The 13,347-nt window shown below is 45.6% G+C and overlaps 10 non-coding genes across 10 annotated transcripts; 7 read left to right on the plus strand and 3 right to left on the minus strand.

Moving 5' to 3' along the window:
- The first annotated feature begins 1,262 nt into the window (after positions 1-1,262).
- On the plus strand, positions 1,263-1,344 carry trnas-aga (transfer RNA serine (anticodon AGA)). Its single transcript has one exon. It is a non-coding gene; the product is annotated as a tRNA-Ser (tRNA).
- A 1,886-nt stretch (positions 1,345-3,230) lies between these two features.
- On the plus strand, positions 3,231-3,312 carry trnas-aga (transfer RNA serine (anticodon AGA)). The gene has a single exon. It is a non-coding gene; the product is annotated as a tRNA-Ser (tRNA).
- A 1,684-nt stretch (positions 3,313-4,996) lies between these two features.
- Positions 4,997-5,070, minus strand: trnan-guu (transfer RNA asparagine (anticodon GUU)). The gene has a single exon. It is a non-coding gene; the product is annotated as a tRNA-Asn (tRNA).
- Positions 5,071-5,198: 128 nt separating this feature from the next.
- On the plus strand, positions 5,199-5,280 carry trnas-aga (transfer RNA serine (anticodon AGA)). The gene has a single exon. It is a non-coding gene; the product is annotated as a tRNA-Ser (tRNA).
- A 1,905-nt stretch (positions 5,281-7,185) lies between these two features.
- trnas-aga (transfer RNA serine (anticodon AGA)) lies at positions 7,186-7,267 on the plus strand. The gene has a single exon. It is a non-coding gene; the product is annotated as a tRNA-Ser (tRNA).
- Positions 7,268-9,200: 1,933 nt separating this feature from the next.
- trnay-aua (transfer RNA tyrosine (anticodon AUA)) lies at positions 9,201-9,282 on the plus strand. The gene has a single exon. It is a non-coding gene; the product is annotated as a tRNA-Tyr (tRNA).
- A 1,703-nt stretch (positions 9,283-10,985) lies between these two features.
- On the minus strand, positions 10,986-11,059 carry trnan-guu (transfer RNA asparagine (anticodon GUU)). Its single transcript has one exon. It is a non-coding gene; the product is annotated as a tRNA-Asn (tRNA).
- Positions 11,060-11,187: 128 nt separating this feature from the next.
- On the plus strand, positions 11,188-11,269 carry trnas-aga (transfer RNA serine (anticodon AGA)). Its single transcript has one exon. It is a non-coding gene; the product is annotated as a tRNA-Ser (tRNA).
- Positions 11,270-12,965: 1,696 nt separating this feature from the next.
- On the minus strand, positions 12,966-13,039 carry trnan-guu (transfer RNA asparagine (anticodon GUU)). The gene has a single exon. It is a non-coding gene; the product is annotated as a tRNA-Asn (tRNA).
- A 128-nt stretch (positions 13,040-13,167) lies between these two features.
- trnas-aga (transfer RNA serine (anticodon AGA)) lies at positions 13,168-13,249 on the plus strand. The gene has a single exon. It is a non-coding gene; the product is annotated as a tRNA-Ser (tRNA).
- The last annotated feature ends 98 nt before the right edge of the window (positions 13,250-13,347 follow it).

The raw sequence follows: 13,347 nt of genomic DNA on the forward strand, positions 1-13,347 counted from the left end.
GAAACTTTGACCCCTAGTTCGGGCTCCACAGCCAGGGTAAACAACCTCTCAGAATCCGCCCAGTCAAGCCATGAAAGAATTTATATGTTCTTCCTTCGTAGCGTCTGCTGAATTCATTTCACCACAGAAAACTATGTTTAGCTGGATGGACAACCAGCAGGAAAAACAATGCAGCCAAAGATTTATTCTCCAACCACATTCCCTGAGGCACGCGGCCATACAAAGGGACAAAAGCAGCACACAAGAGAAAAGGCGATTTGAATCCCGTTCGTAGTGTCGAATTTGCTCAATTTGGCCGAACGCCATATGAAGCAACAATTTGAATCAGATATTGCATTTAATTTCAGTCGCAAAATGTTAAGCGATCACACACTGCAAACCGTACGCAAAAAGAAAATCACAAGGCCCGTGCGAGGCACTAAACCGCATTCAAATACAGCAACCAAATCAGTTAGCGTCAAAGATTTTGTCATTAGAAATTCATACCTCTAACATTTGGCTGAAAACAAGAGATTGCAGGGGCTGCTCGCTTCTCGACCGCGGCGCGAGCGACAGCAACAAGTCATCCGCTCACAGCTGAGTCCTCCAACTTCCTGGAACTGCATGTGACAGAGCAGTTCAATCCTCAGGCCCTGATTAGACACATTCAATGGGGGTGTTCTCGCGCCGCTCTATGTGATTGGTTGGTTGTTGTCATGTGATCAGGGTGCAGAGCGATGCAAGGAAGCTGCAGTTCTCTGGCAATTGTAATAGTTGCAAGCTTTCCATTCTAATCCATGTATGTGTAAACCTGAGGAAAGTGTAGAAAAGGGTTTTCAGAATGGATTATCCACTGTGGCCGATTTTCCTGCTGGATTTTAATGCAAGAACGCTGCACTTGGAGTATTGGTATAAGAGATGTAGAATATCCATGCTGCCTGGCAGAAGACTGATCGATGAAGCGATTGTTCCCATTGGAAACAGGAAGGCAGCAGCAGTAAGCTCACCACTGTTCATTTCACGGAATCAAAGACTCCATTTTTAAACAATAGATGAGTTTGCAAAAATTAAAAGTTACTCACATCTCTGGGTGGGCTCGAACCACCAACCTTTCAATTAACAGCCGAACGCGCTGGCCCATTGCGCCACAGAGACAGACACGAAAATATTTGCAATTGGAATTATTCCATATGAACCCATGTGATTATGTGCCAGAGTGTTCACAGCAGAGGCACCGATTTCGAAGCAAATGAGAAGCTGCGTGGGTCCAAACCACTGTCAGGGTAGTCGTGGCCGAGTGGTTAAGGCGATGGACTAGAAATCCATTGGGATTTCCCCGCGCAGGTTCGAATCCTGCCGACTACGGCACCGAGGACGTCGTCCCAAATGATTGCTTTTTACTTAATTTGAACTGCTGCCTTTCGGTTCCTCTGCCGAGATTCAAAGCTGCAATCAAACAAAGTTTCAAGCAGAAAGTATAACAAGCACTTCACCCCATTATGACATTGCGAGAGGCCTAAGCCAAAGGAGAATACTACGTTATTTAACGCTCTTGAAACCGTCAAAGCAATTTTAACCGTCGAAAATATTTTATTTTGCAACCCATTGAAGAAAATGCACGTCTTCCGCGCAGCCATCTTCCAGTTGATGCTGCTTCCTACTGCGATGCTTATTTAATGAACTAAGGCAGACGAGCCACAGTTCTCAACACCGCCGGCCTAAATCGGTACATTAGATCATAAGAAATAGGAGCAGGATTTGGCCATGCGGCCCTCGATCATGTTCCGCCATTCAATAAGATCATGGCTGATCCTCTACCTCAACTGAAAATTACCAACCTAGCCCCATTTTCCTTGATTTCCGTAATGTACATATCCATCTCAGTTAGGAATGTACTCAACGACAGAACCACCACAGCCCTCTGCTTTAGAAAACTCCAAAGATACACAACCCTTACAATGAAGCAATTTCTGCTCATCTCAATCTTAAATGGCCGGCCCCTTATTCTGAAACTTTGACCCCTAGTTCGGGCTCCACAGCCAGGGTAAACAACCTCTCAGAATCCGCCCAGTCAAGCCATGAAAGAATTTATATGTTCTTCCTTCGTAGCGTCTGCTGAATTCATTTCACCACAGAAAACTATGTTTAGCTGAATGGACAACCAGCAGGAAAAACAATGCAGCCAAAGATTTATTCTCCAACCACATTTCCTGAGGCACGCGGCCATACAAAGGGACAAAAGCAGCACACAAGAGAAAAGGCGATTTGAATCCCGTTCGTAGTGTCGAATTTCCTCAATTTGACCAAACGCCATATGAAGCAACAATTTGAATCAGATATTGCATTTAATTTCAGTCGCAAAATGTTAAGCGATCACACACTGCAAACCGTACACAAAAAGAAAATCACAAGGCCCTTGCGAGGCACTAAACCGCATTCAAATACAGCAACCAAATCAGTTAGCGTCAAAGATTTTGCCATTAGAAATTCATACCTCTAGCATTTGGCTGAAAACAAGAGATTGCAGGGGCTGCTCGCTTCTCGGCCGCGGCGCTAGCGACAGCAACAAATCCTCCAACGCACTGGAACTGCATGTGACAGAGCAGTTCAATCCTCAGGCCCTGATTGGACACATTCAATGGGGGTGTTCTCGCGCCGCTCTATGTGATTGGTTGGTTGTTGTCATGTGATCAGGGTGCAGGGCGATGCAAGGAAGCTGCAGTTCTCTGGCAATTGTCATAGTTGCAAGCTTTCCATTCTAATCCATGTATGTGTAAACCTGAGGAAAGTGTAGAAAAGGGTTTTCGGAATGGATTATCCACTGTGGCCGATTTTCCTGCTGGATTTTAATGCAAGAACGCTGCACTTGGAGTATTGGTATAAGGGATGTAGAATATCCATGCTGCCTGGCAGAAGACTGATCGATGAAGCGATTGTTCCCATTGGAAACAGGAAGGCAGCAGCAGTATGCTCACCACTGTTCATTTCACGGAATCAAAGAGTCCATTTTTAAACAATAGATGAGTTTGCAAAAATTAAAAGTTACTCACGTCTCTGGGTGGGCTCGAACCACCAACCTTTCAGCTAACAGCCGAACGCGCTGGCCCATTGCGCCACAGAGACAGACACGAAAATGTTTGCAATTGGAATTATTCCACATGAACCCATGTGATTATGTGCCAGAGTGTTCACAGCAGAGGCACCGATTTCGAAGCAAATGAGAAGCTGCGTGGGTCCAAACCACTGTCAGGGTAGTCGTGGCCGAGTGGTTAAGGCGATGGACTAGAAATCCATTGGGGTTTCCCCGCGCAGGTTAGAATCCTGCCGACTACGGCACCGAGGACGTCGTCCCAAATGATCGCTTGTTACTTAATTTGAACTGCTGCCTTTCGGTTCCTCTGCCAAGATTCAAAGCTACAATCAAACAAAGTTTCAAGCAGAAAGTACAACAAGCACTTCACCCCATTATGACATTACGAGAGGCCTAAGCCAAAGGAGAATACTACGTTATTTAACGCTCTTGGAACCGTCAAAGCAATTTTAACCGTCGAAAATATTTTATTTTGCAACCCATTGAAGAAAATGCACGTCTTCCGCGCAGCCATCTTCCAGTTGATGCTGCTTCCTACTGCGATGCTTATTTAATGAACTAAGGCAGACGAGCCACAGTTCTCAACACCGCCGGCCTAAATCGCTACATTAGATCATAAGAAATAGGAGCAGGATTTGGCCATGCGGCCCTCGATCATGCTCCGCCATTCAATAAGATCATGGCTGATCCTCTACCTCAACTGAAAGTTACCGACCTTGCCCCATATACCTTGATTTCCGTAATGTACATATCCATCTCAGTTAGGAATGTACTCAACGACTGAACCACCACAGCCCTCTGCGTTAGAAAACTCCAAAGATACACAACCCTTACAATGAAGCAATTTCTCCTCATCTCAATCTTAAATGGCCGGCCCCTTATTCTGAAACTTTGACCCCTAGTTCGGGCTCCACAGCCAGGGTAAACAACCTCTCAGAATCCGCCCAGTCAAGCCATGAAAGAATTTATATGTTCTTCCTTCGTAGCGTCTGCTGAATTCATTTCACCACAGAAAACTATGTTTAGCTGGATGGACAACCAGCAGGAAAAACAATGCAGCCAAAGATTTATTCTCCAACCACATTCCCTGAGGCACGCGGCCATACAAAGGGACAAAAGCAGCACACAAGAGAAAAGGCGATTTGAATCCCGTTCGTAGTGTCGAATTTCCTCAATTTGACCGAACACCATATGAAGCAACAATTTGAATCAGATATTGCATTTAATTTCAGTCGCAAAATGTTAAGCGATCACACACTGCAAACCGTACGCAAAAAGAAAATCACAAGGCCCGTGCGAGGCACTAAACCGCATTCAAATACAGCAACCAAATCAGTTAGCGTCAAAGATTTTGCCATTAGAAATTCATACCTCTAGCATTTGGCTGAAAACAAGAGATTGCAGGGGCTGCTCGCTTCTCGGCCGCGGCGCTAGCGACAGCAACAAATCCTCCAACGCACTGGAACTGCATGTGACAGAGCAGTTCAATCCTCAGGCCCTGATTGGACACATTCAATGGGGGTGTTCTCGCGCCGCTCTATGTGATTGGTTGGTTGTTGTCATGTGATCAGGGTGCAGAGCGATGCAAGGAAGCTGCAGTTCTCGGGCAATTGTAATAGTTGCAAGCTTTCCATTCTAATCCATGTATGTGTAAACCTGAGGAAAGTGTAGAAAAGGGTTTTCAGAATGGATTATCCACTGTGGCCGATTTTCGTGCTGGATTTTAATGCAAGAACGCTGCACTTGGAGTATTGGTATAAGGGATGTAGAATATCCATGCTGCCTGGCAGAAGACTGATCGATGAAGCGATTGTTCCCATTGGAAACAGGAAGGCAGCAGCAGTATGCTCACCACTGTTCATTTCACGGAATCAAAGACTCCATTTTTAAACAATACATGAGTTTGCAAAAATTAAACATTACTCACGTCTCTGGGTGGGTTCGAACCACCAACCTTTCAGTTAACAGCCGAACGCGCTGGCCCATTGCGCCACAGAGACAGACACGAAAATTTTTGCAATTGGAATTATTCCACATGAACCCATGTGATTATGTGCCAGAGTGTTCACAGCAGAGGCACCGATTTCGAAGCAAATGAGAAGCTGCGTGGGTCCAAACCACTGTCAGGGTAGTCGTGGCCGAGTGGTTAAGGCGATGGACTAGAAATCCATTGGGGTTTCCTCGCGCAGGTTCGAATCCTGCCGACTACGGCACCGAGGACGTCGTCCAAAATGATCGCTTTTTACTTAATTTGAACTGCTGCCTTTCGGTTCCTCTGCCGAGATTCAAAGCTACAATCAAACAAAGTTTCAAGCAGAAAGTATAACAAGCACTTCACCCCATTATGACATTACGAGCGGCCAAAGCCAAAGGAGAATACTACGTTATTTAACGCTCTTGAAACCGTCAAAGCAATTTTAACCGTCGAAAATATTTTATTTTGCAACCCATTGAAGAAAATGCACGTCTTCCACGCAGCCATCTTCCAGTTGATGCTGCTTCCTACTGCGATGCTTATTTAATGAACTAAGGCAGACGAGCCACAGTTCTCAACACCGCCGGCCTAAATCGGTACATTAGATCAGAAGAAATAGGAGCAGGATTTGGCCATGCGGCCCTCGATCATGCTCCGCCATTCAATAAGATCATGGCTGATCCTCTACCTCAACTGAAAATTACCGACCTAGCCCCATATACCTTGATTACCGTAATGTACATATCCATCTCAGTTAGGAATGTACTCAACGACTGAACCACCACATCCCTCTGCGTTAGAAAACTCCAAAGATACACAACCCTTACAATGAAGCAATTTCTCCTCATCTCAATCTTAAATGGCCGGCCCCTTATTCTGAAAGTTTGACCCCTAGTTCGGGCTCCACATCCAGGGTAAACAACCTCTCAGAATCCGCCCAGTCAAGCCATGAAAGAATTTATATGTTCTTCCTTCGTAGCGTCTGCTGAATTGATTTCACCACAGAAAACTATATTTAGCTGGATGGACAACCAGCAGGAAAAACAATGCAGCCAAAGGTTTATTCTCCAACCACATTCCCTGAGGCACGCGGCCATACAAAGGGACAAAAGCAGCACACAAGAGAAAAGGCGATTTGAATGCCGTTCGTAGTGTCGAATTTCCTCAATTTGACCGAACGCCATATGAAGCAACAATTTGAATCAGATATTGCATTTAATTTCAGTCGCAAATTGTAAAGCGATCACACACTGCAAACCGTACGCAAAAAGAAAATCACAAGGCCCGTGCGAGCCACTAAACCGCATTCAAATACAGCTACCAAATCAGTTAGCGTCAAAGATTTTGTCATTAGAAATTTATACATCTAGCATTTGGCTGAAAACAAGAGATTGCAGGGGCTGCTCGCTTCCCGGCCGCGGCGCTAGCGACAGCAACAAGTCATCCGCTCACAGCTGAGTCCTCCAACGTACTGGAACTGCATGTGACAGAGCAGTTCAATCCTCAGGCCCTGATTGGACACATTCAATGGGGGTGTTCTCGCGCCGCTCTATGTGATTGGTTGGTTGTTGTCATGTGATCAGGGTGCAGAGCGATGCAAGGAAGCTGCAGTTCTCTGGCAATTGTAATAGTTGCAAGCTTTCCATTCTAATCCATGTATGTGTAAACCTGAGGAAAGTGTAGAAAAGGGTTTTCAGAATGGATTATCCGCTGTGGCCGATTTTCCTGCTGGACTTTAATGCAAGAACGCTGCACTTGGAGTATTGGTATAAGGGATGTAGAATATCCATGCTGCCTGGCAGAAGACTGATCGATGAAGCGATTGTTCCCATTGGAAACAGTAAGGCAGCAGCAGTATGCTCACCACTGTTCATTTCACGGAATCAAAGACTCCATTTTTAAACAATAGATGAGTTTGCAAAAATTAAAAGTTACTCACGTCGCTGGGTGGGCTCGAACCACCAACCTTTCACTTAATAGCCGAACGCGCTGGCCCATTGCGCCACAGAGACAGACACGAAAATGTTTGCAATTGGAATTATTCCACATGAACCCATGTGATTATGTGCCAGAGTGTTCACAGCAGAGGCACCGATTTCGAAGCAAATGAGAAGCTGCGTGGTTCCAAACCACTGTCAGGGTAGTCGTGGCCGAGTGGTTAAGGCGATGAACTAGAAATCCATTGGGGTTTCCCCGCGCAGGTTCGAATCCTGCCGACTACGGCACCGAGGACGTCGTCCCAAATGATCGCTTTTTACTTAATTTGAACTGCTGCCTTTCGGTTCCTCTGCCGAGATTCAAAGCTACAATCAAACAAAGTTTCAAGCAGAAAGTATAACAAGCACTTCACCCCATTATGCCATTACGAGAGGCCTAAGCCAAAGGAGAACACTACGTTATTTAACGCTCTTGAAACCGTCAAAGCAATTTTAACCGTCGAAAATATTTTATTTTGCAACCCATTGAAGAAAACGCACGTCTTCCGCGCAGCCATCTTCCAGTTGATGCTGCTTCCTACTGCGATGCTTATTTAATGAACTAAGGCAGACGAGCCACAGTTCTCAACACCGCCGGCCTAAATCGGTGCATTAGATCATAAGAAATAGCAGCAGGATTTGGCCATGCGGCCCTCGATCATGATTTGGCCATGCGGCCCTCGATCATGCTCCGCCATTCAATAAGATCATGGCTGATCCTCTACCTCAACTGAAAATTACCGACCTAGCCCCATATACCTTGATTTCCGTAATGTACATATCCATCTCAGTTAGGAATGTACTCAACGACTGAACCACCACATCCCTCTGCGTTAGAAAACTCCAAAGATACACAACCCTTACAATGAAGCAATTTCTCCTCATCTCAATCTTAAATGGCCGGCCCCTTATTCTGAAAGTTTGACCCCTAGTTCGGGCTCCACATCCAGGGTAAACAACCTTTCAGAATCCGCCCAGTCAAGCCATGAAAGAATTTATATGTTCTTCCTTCGTAGCGTCTGCTGAATTGATTTCACCACAGAAAACTATGTTTAGCTGGATGGACAACCAGCAGGAAAAACAATGCAGCCAAAGGTTTATTCTAGAAACCACATTCCCTGAGGCACGCGGCCATACAAAGGGACAAAAGCAGCACACAAGAGAAAAGGCGATTTGAATGCCATTCGTACTGTCGAATTTCCTCAATTTGACCGAACGCCATATGAAGCAACAATTTGAATCAGATATTGCATTTAATTTCAGTCGCAAATTGTAAAGCGATCACACACTGCAAACCGTACGCAAAAAGAAAATCACAAGGCCCGTGCGAGCCACTAAACCGCATTCAAATACAGCTACCAAATCAGTTAGCGTCAAAGATTTTGTCATTAGAAATTCATACATCTAGCATTTGGCTGAAAACAAGAGATTGCAGGGGCTGCTCGCTTCCCGGCCGCGGCGCTAGCGACAGCAACAAGTCATCCGCTCACAGCTGAGTCCTCCAACGTACTGGAACTGCATGTGACAGAGCAGTTCAATCCTCAGGCCCTGATTGGACACATTCAATGGGGGTGTTCTCGCGCCGCTCTATGTGATTGGTTGGTTGTTGTCATGTGATCAGGGTGCAGAGCGATGCAAGGAAGCTGCAGTTCTCTGGCAATTGTAATAGTTGCAAGCTTTCCATTCTAATCCATGTATGTGTAAACCTGAGGAAAGTGTAGAAAAGGGTTTTCAGAATGGATTATCCACTGTGGCCGATTTTCCTGCTGGATTTTAATGCAAGAACGCTGCACTTGGAGTATTGGTATAAGGGATGTAGAATATCCATGCTGCCTGGCAGAAGACTGATCGATGAAGCGATTGTTCCCATTGGAAACAGGAAGGCAGCAGCAGTATGCTCACCACTGTTCATTTCACGGAATCAAAGACTCCATTTTTAAACAATAGATGAGTTTGCAAAAATTAAAAGTTACTCACGTCTCTGGGTGGGCTCGAACCACCAACCTTTACAGTTAACAGCCGAACGCGCTAGCCCATTGCGCCACAGAGACAGACACCAAAATGTTTGCAATTGGAATTATTCCACATGATCCCATGTGATTATGTGCCAGAGTGTTCACAGCAGAGGCACCGATTTCGAAGCAAATGAGAAGCTGCGTGGGTCCAAACCACTGTCAGGGTAGTCGTGGCCGAGTGGTTAAGGCGATAGACTATAAATCCGTTGGGGTTTCCCCGCGCAGGTTCGAATCCTGCCGACTACGGCACCGAGGACGTCGTCCCAAATGATCGCTTTTTACTTAATTTGAACTGCTGCCTTTCGGTTCCTCTGCCGAGATTCAAAGCTACAATCAAACAAAGTTTCAAGCAGAAAGTATAACAAGCACTTCACCCCATTATGACATTACGAGAGGCCTAAGCCAAAGGAGAATACTACGTTATTTAACGCTCTTGGAACCGTCAAAGATATTTTAACCGTCGAAAATATTTTATTTTGCAACCCATTGAAGAAAATGCACGTCTTCCACGCAGCCATCTTCCAGTTGATGCTGCTTCCTACTGCGATGCTTATTTAATGAACTAAGGCAGACGAGCCACAGTTCTCAACACCGCCGGCCTAAATCGGTACATTTGATCATAAGAAATAGGAGCAGGATTTGGCCATGCGGCCCTCGATCATGCTCCGCCATTCAATAAGATCATGGCTGATCCTCTACCTCAACTGAAAATTACCGACCTAGCCCCATATACCTTGATTTCCGTAATGTACATATCCATCTCAGTTAGGAATGTACTCAACGACTGAACCACCACAGCCCTCTGCGTTAGAAAACTCCAAAGATACACAACCCTTACAATGAAGCAATTTCTCCTCATCTCAATCTTAAATGGCCGGCCCCTTATTCTGAAACTTTGACCCCTAGTTCGGGCTCCACAGCCAGGGTAAACAACCTCTCAGAATCCGCCCAGTCAAGCCATGAAAGAATTTATATGTTCTTCCTTCGTAGCGTCTGCTGAATTCATTTCACCACAGAAAACTATGTTTAGCTGGATGGACAACCAGCAGGAAAAACAATGCAGCCAAAGATTTATTCTCCAACCACATTCCCTGAGGCACGCGGCCATACAAAGGGACAAAAGCAGCACACAAGAGAAAAGGCGATTTGAATCCCGTTCATAGTGTCGAATTTCCTCAATTTGACCGAACGCCATATGAAGCAACAATTTGAATCAGATATTGCATTTAATTTCAGTCGCAAAATGTTAAGCGATCACACACTGCAAACCGCACGCAAAAAGAAAATCACAAGGCCCGTGCGAGGCACTAAACCGCATTCAAATACAGCAACCAAATCAGTTAGCGTCAAAGATTTTGTCACTAGAAATTCATACCTCTAGCATTTGGCTGAAAACAAGAGATTGCAGGGGCTGCTCGCTTCTCGGCCGCGGCGCTAGCGACAGCAACAAGTCATCCGGTCACAGCTGAGTCCTCCAACTTACTGGAACTGCATGTGACAGAGCAGTTCAATCCTCAGGCCCTGATTGGACACATTCAATGGGGGTGTTCTCGCGCCGCTCTATGTGATTGGTTGGTTGTTGTCATGTGATCAGGGTGCAGGGCGATGCAAGGAAGCTGCAGTTCTCTGGCAATTGTAATAGTTGCAAGCTTTCCATTCTAATCCATGTCTGTGTAAACCTGAGGAAAGTGTAGAAAAGGGTTTTCAGAATGGATTATCCACTGTGGCCGATTTTCCTGCTGGATTTTAATGCAAGAACGCTGCACTTGGAGTATTGGTATAAGGGATGTAGAATATCCATGCTGCCTGGCAGAAGACTGATCGATGAAGCGATTGTTCCCATTGGAAACAGGAAGGCAGCAGCAGTATGCTCACTACTGTTCATTTCACGGAATCAAAGACTCCATTTTTAAACAATAGATGAGTTTGCAAAAATTAAAAGTTACTCACGTCTCTGGGTGGGCTCGAACCACCAACCTTTCAGTTAACAGCCGAACGCGCTGGCCCATTGCGCCACAGAGACAGACACGAAAATGTTTGCAATTGGAATTATTCCACATGAACCCATGTGATTATGTGCCAGAGTGTTCACAGCAGAGGCACCGATTTCGAAGCAAATGAGAAGCTGCGTGGGTCCAAACCACTGTCAGGGTAGTCGTGGCCGAGTGGTTAAGGCGATGGACTAGAAATCCATTGGGGTTTCCCCGTGCAGGTTCGAATCCTGCCGACTACGGCACCGAGGACGTCGTCCCAAGTGATCGCTTTTTACTTAATTTGAACTGCTGCCTTTCGGTTCCTCTGCCGAGATTCAAAGCTACAATCAAACAAAGTTTCAAGCAGAAAGTATAACAAGCACTTCACCCCATTATGACATTACGAGAGGCCTAAGCCAAAGGAGAATACGACGTTATTTAACGCTCTTGAAACCGTCAAAGCAATTTTAACCGTCGAAAATATTTTATTTTGCAACCCATTGAAGAAAACGCACGTCTTCCGCGCAGCCATCTTCCAGTTGATGCTGCTTCCTACTGCGATGCTTATTTAATGAACTAAGGCAGACGAGCCACAGTTCTCAACACCGCCGGCCTAAATCGCTACATTAGATCATAAGAAATAGGAGCAGGATTTGGCCATGCGGCCCTCGATCATGCTCCGCCATTCAATAAGATCATGGCTGATCCTCTACCTCAACTGAAAATTACCGACCTAGCCCCATATACCTTGATTTCCGTAATGTACATATCCATCTCAGTTAGGAATGTACTCAACGACTGAACCACCACATCCCTCTGCGTTAGAAAACTCCAAAGATACACAACCCTTACAATGAAGCAATTTCTCCTCATCTCAATTTTAAATGGCCGGCCCCTTATACTGAATCTTTGACCCCTAGTTCGGGCTCCACAGACAGGGTAAACAACCTCTCAGAATCCACCCAGTCAAGCCATGAAAGAATTTATAGGTTCTTCCTTCGTAGCGTCTGCTGAATTGATTTCACCACAGAAAACTATGTTTAGCTGGATGGACAACCAGCAGGAAAAACAATGCAGCCAAAGGTTTATTCTCCAACCACATTCCCTGAGGCACGCGGCCATACAAAGGGACAAAAGCAGCACACAAGAGAAAAGGCGATTTGAATGCCGTTCGTAGTGTCGAATTTCCTCAATTTGACCGAACGCCATATGAAGCAACAATTTGAATCAGATATTGCATTTAATTTCAGTCGCAAATTGTAAAGCGATCACACACTGCAAACCGTACGCAAAAAGAAAATCACAAGGCCCGTGCGAGCCACTAAACCACATTCAAATACAGCTACCAAATCAGTTAGCGTCAAAGATTTTGTCATTAGAAATTCATACATCTAGCATTTGGCTGAAAACAAGAGATTGCAGGGGCTGCTCGCTTCCCGGCCGCGGCGCTAGCGACAGCAACAAGTCATCCGCTCACAGCTGAGTCCTCCAACGTACTGGAACTGCATGTGACAGAGCAGTTCAATCCTCAGGCCCTGATTGGACACATTCAATGGGGGTGTTCTCGCGCCGCTCTATGTGATTGGTTGGTTGTTGTCATGTGATCAGGGTGCAGAGCGATGCAAGGAAGCTGCAGTTCTCTGGCAATTGTAATAGTTGCAAGTTTTCCATTCTAATCCATGCATGTGTAAACCTGAGGAAAGTGTAGAAAAGGGTTTTCAGAATGGATTATCCACTGTGGCCGATTTTCCTGCTGGATTTTAATGCAAGAACTTGGAGTATTGGTATAAGGGATGTAGAATATCCATGCTGCCTGGCAGAAGACTGATCGATGAAGCGATTGTTCCCATTGGAAACAGGAAGGCAGCAGCAGTATGCTCACCACTGTTCATTTCACGGAATCAAAGACTCCATTTTTAAACAATAGATGAGTTTGCAAAAATTAAAAGTTACTCACGTCTCTGGGTGGGCTCGAACCACCAACCTTTCAGTTAACAGCCGAACGCGCTGGCCCATTGCGCCACAGAGACAGACACGAAAATGTTTGCAATTGGAATTATTCCACATGAACCCATGTGATTATGTGCCAGAGTGTTCACAGCAGAGGCACCGATTTCGAAGCAAATGAGAAGCTGCGTGGGTCCAAACCACTGTCAGGGTAGTCGTGGCCGAGTGGTTAAGGTGATGGACTAGAAATCCATTGGGGTTTTCCCGCGCAGGTTCGAATCCTGCCGACTACGGCACCGAGGACGTCGTCCCAAATGATCGCTTTTTACTTAATTTGAACTGCTGCCTTTCGGTTCCTCTGCCGAGATTCAAAGCGACAATCAAACAAAGT

The sequence above is a fragment of the Somniosus microcephalus genome, unplaced genomic scaffold (genome assembly GCF_052327205.1).
Source record: "Somniosus microcephalus isolate GS21.2 unplaced genomic scaffold, FLI_Smic_1.0 unresolved_chr9, whole genome shotgun sequence".
Taxonomy (NCBI): Eukaryota; Metazoa; Chordata; class Chondrichthyes; order Squaliformes; family Somniosidae; genus Somniosus; species Somniosus microcephalus.